Raw genomic sequence first — 20,406 nt, 5'->3', positions numbered from 1 at the left:
AAGTACCATTAGCCCATTAATTGTGTATTAATAATTCATAATACAGTAAAACATATTAACTAGTTGATGTTGAATGTCAAAGGGAAGATTCTGGAGTTTAGGAAATTAGGGTTAGGGTTTGTATAGTTCCAGAATATTGCTATGGAAATCAAAAGCATAACGAAGAAAAGCATAAAATAACTACTAGATCATACTTGTAGGTTCCTAGGAATCACTCGTAGTGAAAGAAAGCACCACAACTTCTAGGGTTTAAGAAACTCAAATCCAGCTATCAAGTTTTGATTATACATCAAAAAAAAATAATCATTGCAAAGTTTATAAATTTCCAGCAAGTACAATCAAATTTGTGAGTTCTTAATTCCCATTCAACTTCAACAAAATTCCTAAATATCTACAAACCCTAACCCTAATTTACCAAACGCTAGATTCTTCCCTTGAAATTCTACATTATCATTAGTAAACCCATAAAAGGAGAGTAAAATAAATAAATGGCAAAAGGACTCCTAATACCAATACATCATAACATGGAGGACCAGTACTACAAAAAGATCTTAGTATTGCATATATTTCTTTTATGAAATGATCCCCAAAAAAAAAAAAAAAAAAAAAAAAAAAAAAAAGAAGAAGAAAAAAGGAAGAAAGAAAGAAGAAAAGCATACTCCTAATGCTGATAAATGGCTAAAGGACTCTTAATATCAATACATCATAACATGTAGGATCAGTCCTGACAAAAAGACCTTGGCATTGAATATATATCTTCTATGAAATGACAAAAAAAGAAGAAAAGAAAAGCATACTCCAATTTTAATCATATTACTATTTCTCACTTTTATGCAATAATCAGTCTTTTTTTTTTTTTTTAAGCGAGTTTTGGCTATAAGGGGAGGGAATCATCAGTCTTTGTTTCTTCATGTGTAAACCACCTTAGACACCTCTCTCTTAATCGGTTCCAATTCCACCCCACCTACAAATGCAACTAATATATACATTGGTAGATGTTTCATAATCGTCTTTATCTATTTCAGGTAAATCACTTGTCATAAACTAGTAAAGGGAAAAAATTGAAGAAGCAATAACCTTTATCAAAAAGAGGAACAGCTTTAAGTACTTAGGATGCATCCAAAGAATTACAGACAAAAAATTACAATCTAAAATGAAGAGAATCAATGAAATCTAACACCTAATGCAAATTACTAGTTTGAAGGTTACGAGACCACTCAAACAAAGGCGTCAAGACTCAAGAATGAAGATTTCTTCTCCATAATTAAATTCCCTGCACCATTTAAAGTATAGTTGCTCCTCTCGCTCTCCACATTGCCCACATAAAACATAGAGGAGCTATATTCTAAGCAAAGGGGCTGCCATGTTTACCAAACCAGTTCTTCCACCCAAAAACTACATCCATGACTCCTCCTGAGATCACCCAATGTACCCCAAACATCGAAGATACTGGGGCAATAGCATAGTGCACTAATAAAGGGGTCCACTGTTTCACCACTGCATTTGTAGACGCAGCACCACTGAAACCAGTATTATTCCTTTCCTTGAAGAATTGTAATGTAGGAATTTTTCCTCATGCTGCAGTCCACACAAAGAAAGCCAAGTTTTTTGGAGCCTTAGTACATACACTTTTCCATGGAAAAACCACCCCATTGGAACCTCTTAATGCCTCATTTTTTAACAAATAATCAATTTTATTAGAATATAATGGAATGCACCAAGTACAGAGAACATATACTAGATGTACATCACAACTAAGCTCTAACATTACACTGACCAATAAAAGCTAATAAGTTTAAAAAATAAAAGAATCCTGATGCTGTCATCCATTCAAACAAGATTCTGAAAACTGCAATTTCAGTTCTAAAATAGTCCATTCACATCACTCAAATTTTCTAGCATTTCTTTCCGGCCAAAGGCACCAAACCTCCTAATGCTTCATTGTAAGACCAAACATCAAATTCACCATTGCTTTTGTAGTTTTATTATTAAAATAACAGAACAAAATATACCAAAACTCAATAAAGGTAATATTGTGCAAAGCTTAAAAGGATTACTAATTCAAAAAGAACGTGCAGAAGGATATCAAGAGAAATCAGATAAAAAATCCGAGTCTAGAGTCTAGAAAAGTACTCTTCATGCGTGGTAGGGCACTAAAAATAGCTGTTTAGTGTTTACATTTATTTACAATCATATACACTCAGGTTACAGTTTCATGAACCAATGTACAAAGTTCATAAAGAGATCAACTTACCACACCAGGGGGGTCTATAGGGGAGGCTCATTTGAACATGTGAAAGGTTCCCCTGTGACAAAAGGGTGCTTTGAAGTCTGCATGCATATAATTTCACTGCTTGAACTTTATTTAAGAGATGACAAAATTGACACAGTTGAAGCAAACTCAACAAGTCCATCAAGAAATCAATCAAAGTTAATCGTATTTGACTTTCTGTTACTAGTTCATGATAAAGACAGCCGTTAAGGACATCATTTAGAGATGGTAGGAACATTTAGTGAATATATTGGTGTCTGCAACTTCAGACAGTAACAGAAGATAACCTTTTATAACATCTTCCTTAGGCAAGTTCTTTCTGTATGGGTAGTTTGTGACAATTGCTTCAAGATTCTTAGGATTGAAATCCTCTTTTCCAATCACTAGCTTTTTCATCCCTCCGAAAAGAAATAAGCAACCACAACAATCCAATAGGGAAAAAAAAAAAGAACATAAAGGGAACCTCTCCAAGAGGAAAAGGTAAAACAAGGATTAGTCAGGGATTTTACAAGATTTTTTCATCTTTGATATTTATTTTTATTGTTAGTATTAGTATTATCACCAACTTTTCATTAATTTAATATTATTTTCACTTCTATTTTAATTTTCCTCTTACCTAGATAACTATAATATAAATGCTCAATTCCAGCTTCATATTCTTCTTCTGTTAATGCTGGGTAGCACTTCAGCCATTTGTTGAAACTTCACCTTCCTTTATATTCTGGACACTTAATGCACATAAAAAACTGGTGTTTTTTGCCTGCTTTAATACATAATCCAGGGGTTGCCTTCTACAAAATGTTGACAATTTATAGAAGGCTGCTTGCTGTTTGAAACAATATCAAAGAAATACAACAAACTAACAGGAAATGACTAATGACAACCAAATTATCTAAACGATATAAGTGCCAATATTCAATTCAAAGAAAATAGTGGCCAGAAGAGAAACAGCATATGAATACCATTCATATCTATCTTATTACACAATTAACTACTTCAAGGGGTTGGAACCATAGGGGAAAAAAACACTCGTTGTGTTTATCCAACTTATTCTAAACATCATATACTATTGATGGAACCACTAATTTGAAGCAAGATCAACAAAAATATCATTTTAATTTCTTGATAAAGAAAAAGCAGATTAAACGTTTCTCATATGTGGCTCAAATATTGAGAAAATGTTGATACAAGAGAAAATCAAAATGGAAAACTATGTTAGTGTCAATGACAATTAAATTCTCGATATCTATTCTTCTAACAAAAATCCCAGCCATGACAAGCTGAAACAATTAGCACAAGCTAACCTGTGAATGTATGCCTAATGAATACAATCTAAAAATCAGAAACACTACTCCATCTCAGCACAGAGCTCAACGTCTCTACGAAAGAGAACCATGGTGCTTGTCCACTAAGTCTTGAAGGGATACAAGGGACCACCCTTCCTCAGTTTGAGCATATACCTTTTGATTATAGCATCAATTATCACACTCAAATTACCAAAGGCATAGATCTGGTGACCATCATGCCTCTGGCCTGGTTTAGGCTTGAATAGTAAGCCGTGTTCTTGGGCATGGGCTTCAATTACTTCCTTAACACTCATATAATCCATGCTAAAACTCATGGCAGCTTGTTGTGTTACTGGTTTCTGTTGAGCCTCAAAATGCCTTTGCTCAGGTACCCTTAAATAGCCAATGTTCTCTTCCAACCCAGGTTGGACCACCTCCAAACCTTCAACAGCCTGGTTCATCATCTCAAGACCACAACTAAGCTGATGCCGGATATTTTGATTTACAAGAAGCTCCTTCGGAAGAAGTTCCTTCCAACCCAAATACCATCTTGCTATCTCCTCAAAGTTTGGGCTAGCTTGTAACCAATGATACAAGATCGGTAGCCACTTGGCAAAAAAGAACCTCTCCATCATATCAACCATAAGATGAATTGGTATATCAGAAGCCCACTTCATAACCCAATAAAACTCATCAAGCTTCTGGTTTGTTGGGTTTATTTCAAACTCCTGCAGAATAAGCTGCAACTTTGGAACTACAGATCTAACCATAAGGCGTTCACAGTTTGCTGAATCAAACAGAGTCTTCCAAGGTGCCAATAGAGTATAAGCAGACGCATCACTTGGGTGCCATGCAACAAGAACTTGACTCAGCTTAACACGTATAGTCTCGAAAATACCTTCCAATTTGTGCCCCAAATATTGTAACCACGGATGCACCCAAATGTGGATTGGAACAGTTTCGCATAACGGTTCCCAACAGCCCACTGCACTACTCAACTTCGGCATCACAATATTATCGTAACTGAGGAACGAAGGAGGTAACAAATTTTCCCAGAAATCCAAAAACCGTAGCATTGGCTCAGGGTCCCTAGCCTGCCAAGTATTGATGACAGAAACTCTCACAGCTGGTGAAACAACTTGGGATATCAACTGGGAATAAGGGGAAGCAGTAAACTCTTGATCACTCTCAAGTAAATCCTTCCACAACGACACAACCTCTAACCCGTGAAACGGATTCTGAAGAGGATCCCATCCCTGAAACTCTCTAATAAACAAAGGCAGAGCATATGAGCAGGCAATGCAAGACAGGTTATACAACTTGAAGTTCTCAGGAAATCTACTCCTCAACTCAATGAATTGCTCCGCGATCGCGAGCGAGTCCAATGTCGAATCCTCTTCCTCCTCCAGTTGATCAAGCACACTCAATATCTCTCCCATACTGTACAACTGCTTCCTCTGCCTCTCAGTCACAACTACCAACCTCTCCTTCTCCTCCTTCAACCTCTCCAATGTAGCTTCCTCGCTGCTCAGACCCCTATCAATTCTCTCCATTTCAAACTCCGCCGAGTCCACAACAAGCCTCACATTGTACTGAAGCTCCGGCATTGGAACTTCGTTCTTCAAATTCTCCAAATTTGTCAGCAACCGAACCTCCGGTCCTCTCATATCATACACCATCTGAACCATCGACGACCCCTTCTCCTCCTCTTCATCCTCCTCCTCCACCTCCTCCTCCTCCTCCTCCTCCTCCTCCTTCTTCTTCGTCGTCGACGACCACCACAACCGCTGCTTCTCCTTCACTCTCTCTACACCCTCACAGTCACTGCCCAACAAACCCTTCTTCTTCTTCTTATTCTCCTCTTCTGTCTCGTTGAAATCGTTGAACCCCATACCCATGTTCTTTGGGCGAAGTTTGGGCTCGATACGAGTGAGAATCCCTTGCGCATTCTTGCCAAGTCCACCGCCTTTAACCCCATTTTCTGCAACAACTTCATGCCAACCCCTTTGGTGTGCTTCTCAAACCCACCAAAACCACCACCAGCTTCATCGTCCTCTCTCGCTCTCTTACCCTTGCCAAATTTCAACTTCTCCGTCTCCATCAACAAACTCAAACATAAACACTAAGCTTACACTGTACGCTATAATATATATAATACGTAAAGTAAGTCGGTTAAGCCTTATTAAAAAAAAAAAATTTGGTTTCGTTGTATGTTTAGCTTATCTAAATCTAGTTTAGTGAAGGTATATATTTAGTATATTTTTAATGAGTAATATTTATTACAAACTAGAGTTATATGCACGGTACAATTATATATACTTTGGAGGTCCAGTGCGATTCGCGCGTTCATTATTAGTTATTTTATAATACTTATATGTGTTATAATGTTTGAAAAATTAATTTCGTTTATGTATTATACGTCACTAAAATAATGAATGAAAAAAATTGTAACACAATATATCCATAAGTAACCATAATTAATTAGATTCTAAAAATGCCACTATATGCCCTTCTTTGTTTGATCAGGTGTACGTGTATATTTAGGGTCCGTTTGGATTGAACTTATTGTTGCTGAAACTGAAAACTGAAAACTGAAAACTGAAAATACTGTAGCAAAATAATTTTTAAATGTGTAAATAGTATCGTGGGACGCATTTTTAATGAAAAAGTTGATAAAAAGTGGAGCTTGTGGGACCCGTGAACAGTGCACAAAGTGCACTGTTCACAGAAAACTGGTTTAACAGTTGCGGCTGAAAAAAAAAAAGAAAAAAAAAAAAAGGAGAAAACGCGGACGCAGCACTTAAACGTGCTATCCAAACGCCCTCTTAGTTCTTACATTTGACAGTTTCCAATAATTTTTTTTTTATTATTTCCTTTTTTTTTAGAAGTATTTTTTTTTTTTTTAAAGAAAACACGTGAACTTTTGAAGGCTAAACATCTAAGATTTAAGGTTTATAATTTCTAATTCGCAAAACTAAATATACATGCCAAGAGATTAAAAATAAATCAATAATTGAACAGGGAAATATAAACTTATACTATCATATCTTACATTTAATTTTACTTACATCTGAGTAACTTAATTACTTACAAAGATTAAACACTTTCTAGAAATATAAATAAAGACAAAAAAACACATACCTTTTAAAAACCCCATATGTTGTTAAAGCATTGTATCAAGCTTTGATAGTGTTGTTAAGAAGTTTAGATCATATGCGCCTGAAACCAAAGCCAATTTTAAACTCTTTTTTACACTAATTTCTCACTCGGTCTCTCTATCTCTCTAGTCTTATTTTTCTTTTGGCCTTTTGATATTTTGTGAAACTGGAATATATAAAAGAACATGAAAATTAACATTTTTTTTTTCAGAAACAGACCTGACAAACAGGAGGAAATTAATTTATTGCTAAAAAATCTGATACATAAACCTTTTGAATGTCCGAAGAAACAAAATTCATCCAAACTAAAATAGGAAAAGAAAATCTCGCTCTCTGGGCTAGAGCATGTGCTAAAACATTGCCTTGCTGACGTGTATGAGAGAAAGAGGAATACTGAAAAGTGCTAACTGAAGACATGATGTCTTTAATTAAATGACCCACCAAAGGATGATGAAAAAACCGATTTGTAATTGCCAAAATTGATTCTTCAAGTCCCTTTCCATAATTAAGCCGTGGAGACCAAGGTTAAGAAGTAAAAGAGCTGCCCTTCTAACTGCGATTGTTTCCAAGGCTACTATTGATGAGAGCAGGGGAATGATCTCGGATAAGGCCGCCAAAACTTCACCAGAAGAATTTCGAACCACAACACCAATACCCGCTGCTCCAAAATCTTCAAAAACCGCACCATCAAAGTTGGTTTTTAACAAGCCTGTATGTGGTGGCTTCTAAATGACTTTCTTTGGCAGCTTCTTTGTGACAGGCTTCTTACGTAGCTGATGGAACTCCATTAGGTAATGCTAAGCTAGGTCTGAGGTCTTCTCCAAGTGTGCCACTATCTCCTCAGCTTTGATTTTATTGCGTCAATTCCAAATAAACCAACAAATCGTGATAAAGCCCTCAGCTCCTCGAGGATTCTGCATCACTAACTTGAAAAGATCAACAAAAGAGAAAACATGATTCATCGCATTACGCAACTCATCAAACTTAGTACCCTAGGCCTCCTTCACATTTTCACAGCCCCATAAAGCATGAACCATGTCTCGGGCTCCCTGTTACAGCTTACGCGGCTGTTGAAAAGCACCACCTTTCGCTTCGTCAAAATTTCCAACGTAGGGAGCAACTCTGTACAAGCACGCCATGCAAAGGTCTTTACTTTATTTGGCACTTTCATTCTCCAAAGGCTTGACCAAAATTTCTTGTTCACCTCATTATCTGACCCTGAAGCTAAACCACTGATTTTCATATCACATTAGAGCTGGTATCCTGCCTTAACAGAGTACTGACCATCCTTGGATTTTGGATAGATCAAGGTGTCTTCCTGGGGTGTAAGACAGAGTGGGATAGACATAATTTTTTGTGCCTCAAAAGGCAGAAAGCACCTTTCCAACATATACATGTTCCACCATCCCGAGTTAGCATCTATGAGGTTTGCCACCTTTGCATCATCAGGTAGCACAAAGATAGGTGAGATGACCTTGCCTAAACCTTCACCTAACAGTCATGGTAGATTCGGGTTGTGAGGCCATTGCTAATTCAGTATCTAGCAACTGCCGCAATTAAATACCGAGCATTAAGGATACTTCGCCAAGCATAGGACCCCAATTTGACTTGTGCTGAAAAGATATCACCTGATGGGAAAAAATTTTCCCTGAAAACCTGATAAAATAGAGATTCCTTGTCATGGACCAGCCTTCACACTTGCTTTGCTAACATGGCATCATTGAATTTTCTTAGCTCTTTAAAGCTCATCCCCCCCTTCATTCTAGGTCCGAGGTCTTTTCAAAGTGTGCCACTATCTCTTTAGCTCTGATTTTATTGCGTCAATTCCAAATAAACCAACAAATCGTGATAAAGCCCTCAGCTCCTTGAGGATTCTGCATCACTAACCTGAAAAGATCAACAAAAGAGAAAACATGATTCATCGCATTACGCAACTCATCAAAGTTAGTACCCTAGGCCTCCTTCGCATTTTCACAGCGCCATAAAGCATGAACCACTGTCTCGGACTCCCTGTTACAGCTTGAGCAGTTGTTGAAAAGCACCACCTTTCGCTTCATCAAATTTTTCAACGTAGGGAGCAACTCTGTACAAGCCTGCCACGCAAAAGTCTTTACTTTATTTGGCACTTTCATTCTCTAAAGGCCTGACCAAAATTTCTTGTTCACCTCATTATCTGACCCTGAAGCTAAACCACTGATTTCCATATCACACAAGAGCTGGTATCCTCCCTTAACAGAGTACTGACCATCCTTGGATTTTGGCTAGATCAAGATGTCTTCCTGAGGTGTAAGACAGAGTGGGATAGACATAATTTTTTGTGCATCAAACGGCAGAAAGCACCTTTCCAACATATACACGTTCCACCATCCTGAGTTAGCATCTATGAGGTCTACCACCTTTACATCATCAGGTAGCACAAAGATAGGTGAGATGACCTTGCCTGAACCTTCACCTGGCAGCCTACAGTCATGGTAGATTTGGGTTGTGAGGCCATTGCTAATTCAGTATCTAGCACCTGCCGCAATTAAATACGGAGTATTAAGGATACTTCGCCAAGCATAGGACCCCAATTTGACTTGTGCTGAAAAGATATCACCTGATTGCAAAAACTTTGCCTTGAAAACCCAATAAAATAGAGATTCCTTGTCATGGACCAGCCTCCACAGTTGCTTTGCTAACATGGCATCATTGAATTTTCTTAGCTCTTTAAAGCCCATCCCCCTTTCATTCTAGGTTCGAGGTCTTCTCCAAGTGTGCCACTATCTCCTTAGCTCTGGTTTTATTGCGTCAATTCCAAATAAACCAACAAATCGTGATAAAGCCCTCAGCTCCTTGAAGATTTTGCATCACTAACCTGAAAAGATCAACAAAAGAGAAAACATGATTCATCGCATTACGCAACTCATCAAAGTTAGTACCCCAGGCCTCCTTCACATTTTCACAGCCCCATAAAGCATGAACCATTGTCTTGGGCTCCCTGTTACAACTTACGTAGCTGTTGAAAAGTACCACCTTTCACTTCGTCAAATTTTCCAACGTAGGGAGCAACTCTGTACAAGCTTGCCATGCAAAGGTCTTTACCTTATTTGGCACTTTCATTCTCCAAAGGCCTGATCAAAATTTCTTGTTCATCTCATTATTTGACCCTGAAACTAAACCATTGATTTCCATATCACACAAGAGTTGGTATCCTGCCTTAACAAAGTACTGACCATCCTTAGATTTTGGCTAGATCAAGGTGTCTTCCTGGGGTGTAAGACAGAGTGGGATAAACTTAATTTTTTGTGCCTCAAACGACAAAAAGCACCTTTCCAACAGATACACGTTCCACCATCCCGAGTTAGCATCTATGAGGTCTACCACCTTTGCATCATCAGGTAGCACAAAGATAGGTAGCACAAAGATAGGTGGGATGACCTTCCCTGAACCTTCACCTGGCAGCCAACAATCCTGGTAGATTCGGGTTGTGAGGCCATTGCTAATTCGGTATCTAGCACCTGCCACAATTAAATACCGAGCAAAGGATACTTCGCCAAGCACAGTACCCCAATTTGACTTGTGCTGAAAAGATATCACCTGATGGGAAAAACTTTGCCTAGAAAACCTGATAAAATAGAGATTCCTTGTCATGGACCAGCCTCCACACTTGCTTTGCTAACATGGAATCATTGAATTTTCTTAGCTCTTTAAAGCTCATCCCCCCTTCATTCTAGGTTCGAGGTCTTCTCCAAGTGTGCCACTATCTCCTTAGCTCTGATTTTATTGCATCAATTCTAAATAAACCAACAAATCATGATAAATCCCTTAGCTCCTCGAGGATTCTGCATCACTAATCTGAGAAGATCAAAAAAAGAGAAAACATGATTCATCACATTACGCAACTCATCAAAGTTAGTACTCCAGGCCTCCTTCACATTTTCATAGCCCCATAAAGCATAAACCACTGTCTCGGGCTCCCTGTTACAGCTTACGCAGCTGTTGAAAAGCACCACCTTTCGCTTCATCAAATTTTCCAACGTAGGGAGCAATTCTGTACAAGCCTACCACGCAAAGGTCTTTACCTTATTTGGCACTTTCATTCTCCAAAGGCCTGATCAAAATTTCTTGTTCATCTCATTATCTGACCCTGAAACTAAACCATTGATTTCCATATCACATAAGAGTTGGTATCCTGCCTTAACAGAGTACAGACCATCCCTGGATTTTGGCTAGATCAAGGTGTCTTCCTGGGGTGTAAGACAAAGTGGGATAGACTTAATTTTTTGTGCCTCAAACAACAGAAAGCAGCTTTCCAACAGATACACGTTCCACCATCTCGAGTAAGCATCTATGAGGTCTGCCACCTTTGCATCATCAGGTAGCACAAAGATAGGTGAGATGACCTTGCTTGAACCTTCACCTGGCAGCCAACAGTCATGGTAGATTCGAGTTGTAAGGCCATTGCTAATTCAGTATCTAGCACCTGCCGCAATTAAATACTAAGCATTAAGGATACTGAGCCAAGCATAGGACCCTAATTTGACTTATGCTGAAAAGATATCACCTGATGGGAAAAACTTTGCCTTGAAAACCCGATAAAATAGAGATTCCTTGTCATGGACCAGCCTCCACAGTTGCTTTGCTAACATGACATCATTGAATTTTCTTAGCTCTTTAAAGCCCATCCCCCCTTCATTCTTTGGTAAACACAAATTCTCCCATTTTTTCCAATGAATCTTTATCCTTTCACCATGTTGACCCCAAAAGAAATTTTTTGTCATAACCTCAATCTCATGTCATAAACTCATGGGAAATTTAAACCAACTCATAGCAAAAGTGGGAATGGCTTGGACAATAGCTTTCAATAGAACCTCTCTTCCGGCTTGTGACAAGAGTTTCTCCTTCCAACTTTTAAGTTTACCCCAAATCCTTTCTTTAATATAAATTAAACTTTTCTTCTTCTTTCTCCCCACCACCGTTGGAAGCCCTAGATATTTCTCATACTCCTTAATTTTCGAAACATTAAATGAAGAAAACCTTTCATTTTTTTAAATTAATGAAATTAAAAGTGGAAGAGTTCAAGATGTTGGAAAAGGGAGTAGAACCAAATCTTTTAATTTTTTGCATTTATGGATTAAACTAATCATTGATAAGAAGATGGGAGGTCTTAAAGCACCTTTTTGAGTTTACTAGTACCACAAGTCACCACTAGCTTGAAAATAGATTCGAAATTTATGTAATTATGTTTCTAATTATAAAACTCTTTTAAAACTAGGAAATTTAAGGTATGTTTGTTTAGAGGGATTTTAAGGTTGATGGAAAATTTAGAAGAGAAAAATGGAGAGATGTCATTTTAAGTGGTTGTTTGGTTAGGAGAGGAAGAGGGAAAAAAAGTGGTGGGGCCCCAAGTGTTTTCTCCCACCCGACCCCACCAAAATGGTTTCACCCAAAAATGGGGAGAAAACCGGAGAGAGGGGGGGGGGGAGGGGGAGAGAAAAGCTCAATTTGAGCTGTTCAAAATGCCCATGTGCACAATGCACATGGGCGTTGTTCTTGCCATTTGTGTGTTTTTTTTTTCTTTTTCTTTTTTGGGCATTTTTCTTGGCTGTTTTTTTATTTATTTCTTTTTCATTTGGGCGTCATTCTTGCCACTTGTTTTTTTTTTTTTTTCTTTCTTTTTCTTTGTTCTTTTTTTCTACTTCTTTGTTTTTTGGTTTTTCTTGTACTTCTCAGTCGTGTTTTTTTAATGTGCTCAACTTCCTTTGGCTTGTACTTTTTTTTTTTTTTTAAAAAAAAAATTTGAACTGTCCATACACAATTTTTTGAATAAAAAATGTGTTACTTTTTTTTTATTTATTTAATGGGGATGTAATTCTCAAGGAGCACGGAGAATGATATTCCCTTCTCTCACATTCATGGTGGAATCCACGATGAATGTAAGAGGGGAGAGTACCATATCTTTGTACTTTGAGAATACCTAAGAATTTTTCGTGAATAAGGGTAGTTCAATTTAAAAACTATGATTGCTTCCCCCCCCCCCCCCCCAACCCTATCCTTTTTTTTTGGGGGGGTTCGATCATCCATGACTATTGCCCTTTAGCTTGATCAAAAAAATTCAAAAACTATGGCAATTTCAATTTAGTAATATTATATTCATAACATTTTTATAATAATTTCATAATAAATTTTAAGTAATAAATTATTATTAGTGGATAAAAAAAGATATTAGTAATAGATACAAATTAGAACTTAGAACATTAGTATCAGAAGTAAAATAAATAAATAAATCGTATTTTAACACACCAAAAATCAAATTAACCTGTCAAACCGTGAGCTGTGCCATTCCACCTCAAAACCAATTGGTGATGAAGAAAACACATTCAAATATTTTATGACATTCAACTTTATGCCCCATGGGCCTATTTTTAGAGTGGTTGCAGGGAGTCAAATTGTAGTTCCCCCAACAATCCCTCCTTCACAATGACACTCTTGTGACTCAAACCCGTGACCTTGACTTTGGAATTATTTGTTGGACTGTGAGCTGTGCCATTCCACCTCAAAACCAACTGATGATGAGGAAGATACACTTAAATCTTTTATGACATTTGACATTACGCCCCGCAGGCCTATTTTTAGAGTGGTTGTAGGGAGTCAAATTATGGTCCCCCTAACAAACCTAAACTACAAAAACACACACACACACACACACACACACACACAAATAGCCACCCCCATATTAAAAATAAGAACAAGTTGGTACGAGAGCTAGAGAAATTTGGCTAATGGTGGCTTTTTCTATTTGACAGTGGTGCTTTTAGATCAACAGTAGTAGCCCAGACCAACTTTAGATCGTGGCTAAGATGGGCTTCAAACCAACAGTGGTGACGACTTCAAACACAGGCTTGATCGGTGAGGGACGCAAAGAGGTAAGGATTACTATAGAGAGAGCTCAAACAAACAAAGCAAGCAGAGAGGAGAGAGAGAGAGAGAGAGAGAGAGAGAGAGAGAGATCAGAAAGACACTATGTGAAATAAAATATTCGATATTTAGTACATCTAATGCTAGTGCTCTAATAAAAAGTTCTCACCTAAAATTTGTTATGAAGTTGCTTTGAAATTATGGAGCATTACTATAATGTTAAACAAAATTGGGTATACAATAACACAAACATGATTTTGTTATGCAGCGGCATATATTGGACAAGATTCACGTGGCAGGCTGGCAGCCTCTTCTTTTAGACAAGTTGCTTTACCTCACTTTACAGTTTGGTAAACAAAATAATTGGGTTGGAGCTAGTACTATCAAGTATGCCAAGTGGATATATATATATATATATACACACACCATTATATTGTTGGTGTTCTTACATTTAGATATCAATTAATATATGTGTGTATAGCCGTGTATATGCTCAAGTGCACATGTATAATGTCTATATAATTTTTGTTGCAGAATCTTACGAAGCCATGCTATTAAGATAAAAATAATTTTCCCCTTTTTCACATTAAAAGTATGAATAATTCGCTTAGCAAGATTGTGACCACAATCAGCGGCAATTGGCCATTTTCCATGGGCTATCCTCAAATCAATCTTCAAAAGCATTAACAACGTGCTTGTGATGTTTAAGCATTCGCAGCAGTGGAGGCATATTGCTATATTGCTAAAATTTAGCTCCACAACCACAAAAATCTTGCTGCAGCAGTGGAGCTAAATCTAAAAATTTTAGCTCCATTGCTATAGTACACATCTATCTATAGATGTGCACTGTTCATGAGAGCTAAATAATAATAATAATATTTTAATCCCTACCCGATTAAAATATTACTTCTCTCTCTCTTAACTCTCTCAGCTCTCTCTTAACTTTGATCATCTCACCTCTCTCTCTCTCTCTCTCTCTCTCAATGCTGCCAGCCCACCCTACACTGCCAACCCATGCCACTGGCTCACGCTGCAGGCTCACGCCGTCGATCCACGCCGCCAACCCGTCAATCCAACTCGTCGATCCACACCACTAGTCGATCCACGCCGTCAATTCACGCTGCCAACCCGTCGATCCACCGGCTCACGATGTTTGATTTTTTTTTTCTTCTGTGGGTTTAATGGCTATGGTGGTGGCAATGGTGGTTGTTGTGGCGATGGTGGGTTTGATTTTTTTTTTTCTTGTGGGTTTGGTGGCTGTGGTGGTTGATTGGTGACTATGATGGTGGTTTGGTTTTTTATTTTGTTTGTGGGTTTGGTTGTGTCTGTGTTGGTGGTGGTGGTAGTGGTGGTTGTGGGTGTGGTTGTGGCGGTGGCTGACGGTAGAGGTGATTGTGGTCAGTGCTGGGATGTTTTTTTTGGGTGCGGGATATATTATTTTATTGTATAGGTATATTATTTTATTGTGATGTTTATATTATTTTATTGCGTTGATAGCTAAAATAGATTCACTGCTGCAGCATGTGTGTAACTATAATAGATAAAGTAACTTTTGGTAGAGTTAAAAAGCTAAATTTTTAGCTCCACTGCTGCAAATGCACTCCCCAACTGTCACATGATTGTATTTGGAAAATCGACTTTTTGGAAAATGTTTAATTTACCTTCCGTACTTTTTTAATTGGATATCTCTTACTATTTAAATATACAATAGCAAGTAGCAGTGAGTTTTAATCTCCACATTTTATTTAGTTAGCATATGATATAGTAGTTTCTCATTAAAATAAAATGAGATTTCAATTAAAAAAATACTGAAAGTAAGCTAAACTCTTTTTACAACGCGCATCTACAGTGCGGCACCAAACACAGTTTGGGTTTTCAGCTGAAAAAAAAGTGCATTTTGGCTCCAAAAAGTGAAACCAAACACACGCTAATTCTCTCTTGTCCTGGAGTCCCGGCAATTGGCCGTACTGCCTCAGCTGTACACAACCTTCTAAAATAATTATAATCTCTCACATGGAAAAATTATGTTAGTGTAGAATTTTTTCGAGGGTAGTTATAATTTATGGAGAATAAAAGTGGTAGTAACAAACTAATAATATGTTCATATTAAATCTTATTATCCACTAATTATGACTTATCACCTTTATGAAGTTTAATAGGTATCAATTGTTAGAGATATATTAAACATATTAGCCTAATGTAATAGGTCCAAATCCACTCCTACCTGTACTAGTAGTTTAGGGTTTAGTCGTCTATATATACTTGTAGGGTCAGTTTTTGTTGTCTAAGCCCAAAAGAGATGGGTTAAAGGCCCAACGAACCCAGAACAATGAATTTGTAGAGAGTGGGTTGAAGGTTTAGGCGCTGGCCGGCGTTTACGAAGCATGAACATCTTTCTCTTTTATTGAAAAAGTACTTAGAACAGTTTACAACTGGGGGATGCTCCTCGGCCCATGGCCGAGGAGACTTTTCTCCCGCTCCAGCGACCTAAAAAAGACCTCTCCCCCCCACTTTACATTTTGCTCACATTTCTTATATATGCCCATCTTCTTCCTCCTGTTGATCATTTATTGGCCTTCCTCCTGACGGCCTATCCCATCAAAGGTCATATCCGTGCTCAAGTGGTTCACCCTGATCGTTGTCGCCCTGGCAAGGGGTTACATCCCCATTAATGCGGCCAGAGGGGTTAGGTGAACGTATTCAATGCCGAGGTGACGGTTCGCCCAGAGCTTGCCCTTCTCCGTACCAAGGTTTCGGACGACCGAGGATAGGGTCATCCTCGGACCCATCATGCGTCCTCGGCGTGGGCCATTTGGGCCTGGGTTGGAGTGGGCCTTAGCAACTCGATTTTCTGGCCCCACAATAGCCCTTCAAAATCTTGCTGCACGCATCCTCGGGCAGGGAGAAAGATTTTGACATCCTCGGTCTCACCTCCCCCACCCTTCGTCAGTGCTGGGGTCCATTCACCTGCCAAGGGCACGTCGCTGACGTTTCGGAGCACGTAACGTGTCCATCATTAAATTCAGGTGGTTCTGTGCTCCCCACGTCCAATGAGGCGTTACCCATCCAACGATGGAGATTCGTCTTGCATTTATAAGCGAGAAAACCCACATGGTTCCTCAATTTGGGGTATAAATACCCGTACGAACCGCTTCTTCCAGTTCCTCATTTGTAATCGAGAACATTCGTGCGCCCCTCGTGAGCTCAGCCACACTTTTATTAGCACCTCCAGCACAAAAGCCTGTCAGAGGAGCCCTTTCCTTTTTCCTATAAGTCGCTCTGTCTCTTTTTGGCCTCTTTTTCTCTTTGCCCCTTTTTTCTGCTTCGCCTGTTCTTTCTTAGTTCTTTTAGGCATATACTGGGATGGGTAGGTTTAAGAAATACGTCGATACTGAGGAGGCGATGGAGAAATTCCTCACCGACTACAAAATTCCCGGCAATGTGAATCTGAGACATTGTGAGGACGGGGAGTGGCGCATATACAGGCAGGAGGGCGAGGTGGTAATTCCCGTAGTCGCTTTCCTTGAAGGGGGGATGACGATCCCCACGGGGCCGGTGATGAGGGATTACCTCATGCACTTTCGGTTGGCCCCCACCTAGTGTGGGATAAATGTCTTTAGGATTCTGTGCTGTGTGGACGCCCTGAACGAGAAGATGGGGCTGAGGTTGACCCATCATGACGTGAACTGGTGTTACAATCTTCAGCTTCTTAAGGGCAAGTCGTATTACCTGAAGACGAGAGACGATAGGGTGCGGCTCATTCAGTGCCTCCCCGAGTCCAGCAAGGGGTTCTATGAGGATTTCCTCATTGTGTCAGGGGAGTGGCACGATGACCTTCACTGCCCAACAACAGAGGGAACACTAGGTGGGGCAGTAGGAGACAGATAGGATTTCAAGCTCTCATCTTTTTTCTTTACCCCCTTTCTTTTTTACTAACGTCGTGGTGCTTTCCGTTTGCAAACCCGCACGCCTTCCAGCGTCACTTCCATCTGATCAACCGGGAAGATTTGCAAAAGATGCTGAGGGCGCCATTGTACATAAACGAGGACGACAACCAGGTTAGGGCCGCCCACATAATTTTGGGTTATACACCTACCCAGAAATCGTTCTCGGTTCTGAAGCACGTCATCCTTGCCAACGATCCTCGGCTCCAGAGGATTACTGTGATCGAGGACGGATTTTCGTTCCCCGAGGAGCCCTCTGACTAGGAAGCTGTCACATTAGCCGTCCCCTCCTCTTCCCAACCATTCGCTGAGGCAGCCGAGGAAGCTCCAACGGGGGAAAGGGACGCATTTGACGTTTTCGCCCAGCCTGATCAGTCCGACGACCCTCCCGGAGACTTGGGTGACCCCAATCTGACCGAGGCAGACCTCCTTGCTTCAGAAGCCACTCCTTGGTCGTCAATGGGTTACAAGAGGAAACCCACCACCAAATTGCTGGACCTGCTTGAGGGCCAGCCGGGGAGCCCCAACAGAAAACTCCTACTCCTCCTCCGAAGGCTAAGTCGACTTTCGCTCGGCAGAAGCTCCCTCCTTCTCCTTCTCGGACGTGCTCGCCCTCTGGGACCGTGCCTGCTGGCCCTAAGAAGAAGAAGGATAAGGGTAAAAGGATCGTGGAGGATAGGACAGTGTCCTCACAGGAGGAGGACACTACTCTGCGTCCGTCCAAGCAGCTTAAGATAGGCGACCAGAGCCAGGAGAGGCGGGTCGTCGATACCACCTCCTCCGAGGTCCAAACCTGGCTCCCAGCCCCGATGCTCCGTGGGGAGCCCTTGAGGGACAACGCCTCCCTCAGGGATTTCAACGAGGGCGAAGGGACGCGCGTGGCAGACGCACTGGAGAGGAGCCTACTGCTCCCGGCGGACATGGCTGAGCTTAACTCTTTGACGAGCGAGCAGGTCTTCCTTAGCCTTAAGCGATATGTAGGGATGGTAAGGGCTACAACCTCAACTCTCCTCCCACTCCTTTCCTTTTATTGGGCTCATAGCACACTGGTTATTCTGGCAGGCTGTCCAAGCTATCTTTAGGTTGGAGGGGGCGGTAAATGACCAGAGGGAGGACCTCAAACGGGAGTGTGCTTGGCGCTACGAGGCCACCCGGACCCTGAAGAATTCCGAGGCTGATCTCGCCAAGGCCCGAGAGGCTTTGACGGCGGTGACCAGGGAGCGGGATAATGCTTTGTCTGGTCTCAAGGGTGCCCAGACTCAGGCCGATGAGCAGACGAGGTGCCTGGGCGAGGCGGAGGAGCAGTTGCGGATCGCGAAGGATTTAGTCGCTGATTTGCAGGCTAAGGCGGCAAAGGCCGAGGAGTCCCAAACGGGGGCCGAATGGGCCAGAGACCAGGCTCTGCGGGCTAAGGACGAGGCTGACCACGGCAGGGGGTTGGCCGAGCGTGCCAAGGAGGAGGCTGAGTCCGCAGCCTATGCTGATGGGATGGCTTCAGTAGAGGCCGCCTACAAGGCTCAAGTCCCAGGGGTGTGTAGGTGGTATTGTTCCCAGGTCTGGGCTGAGGCCCTCAAGCAAGCTGGGGTGGAGGCTGCGTCCGACCTATGGAAGGCAGAGAACGTGTACTACCCCCCCGCTATCCGCGAGGCCGTCCCTGAGGACCCTGCAGTTAGGGAGATTGTTGAAGAGGTGCGGGCAGCTGAACTGGGGGAGCATTCGGGTGAGGAGGCGCCCCAAGAGATAGTGGAGATCCTTTCCGATGATACAGCCCCCACCACTGAGGAAGCAGCCGCTCTCGCCGTACCCCCGCAGGCTGTCCCCTTAGGCCAGGACTCGGAGGGGTCAGGGGTTGCCTTTGTCCAACCTGAGCAAGAGGAGTAGACTCCTTGGCGTCTCGGCTCGTCCTGCTTTCACGTCGTCATTTTATTTTGTTATACTTCTCCTCTATGTACTGTGGCTCTTGCCATGCAATTTTTACGAACTCATCGTTGTAATGCGAATTTGATTTTCCATTATTTGAATTGTTTATTTGTGTACACGCTACCTGCTTTTCCTTTCTTCCTTAGATCTATATGACTTTAGCTTGAATTGCATGTCGGTCAGTTGCGCCAGTAACGATGATAAGGAGAGAGAACGTATGCATGGGCAGCTCTCTTACGTCTCAAGGGCCAGGTGGGGCTTGGTCCTTTCCTAACTTGGGATATTTTGTAGTTAGCCTCCCTGTAGGCCTGAGTCCGAGGGCCATACGATGCCTCTGTTCTGTTCGGCACCATAGTCTAATTGAGTGGTTAGTTTCCCCATAGGCCTGAGTCCGAGGACCACGCAGTGCCTTGGTTCTGTCTAACGCTTTCATCTCTCTGTAAGTATCTAGTTTCCCCACAGGTTTGAGTCCGAGGACCATGCAATACCTTGGTTCTGTCTAGTACCCAAGTATAGAGGAGCGAGTAGTTTCCCCATAGGCCTGAGTCCGAGGACCATGCAGTGCCTTGGTTCTGTCTAACGCTTTCATTTCCCTGTAAGTATCTAGTTTCCCCACAGGTTTGAGTCCGAGGACCATGCAATACCTTAGTTCTGTCTAGTACCCAGGTATAGAGGAGCGAGTAGTTTCCCCATAGGCCTGAGTCCGAGGACCATGCAGTGCCTTGGTTCTGTCTAACGCTTTCATTTCTCTGTAAGTATCTATTTTCCCCATAGGTTTGAGTCCGAAGACCATGCAATACCTTGGTTCTGTCTAGTACCCAGGTATAGAGGAGCGAGTAGTTTCCCCATAGGCCTGAGTCCGAGGACCATGCAGTGCCTTGGTTCTGTCTAACGCTTTCATTTCTCTGTAAGTATCTAGTTTCCCCATA

The 20,406-nt window shown here is 41.1% G+C and overlaps 1 pseudogene; it reads right to left on the bottom strand.

Annotated features, from left to right (window-relative positions):
• Nucleotides 1-3,537: 3,537 nt before the first annotated feature.
• Nucleotides 3,538-5,659, bottom strand: LOC136071146 (septin and tuftelin-interacting protein 1 homolog 1-like; annotated as a pseudogene).
• Nucleotides 5,660-20,406: the final 14,747 nt, after the last annotated feature.

This window comes from Quercus suber, unplaced genomic scaffold (assembly GCF_002906115.3).
Source record: "Quercus suber isolate HL8 unplaced genomic scaffold, Cork oak 2.0 scaffold_289, whole genome shotgun sequence".
NCBI lineage: Eukaryota > Viridiplantae > Streptophyta > Magnoliopsida > Fagales > Fagaceae > Quercus > Quercus suber.
This window is presented reverse-complemented; position numbering and strand designations above follow the sequence as displayed.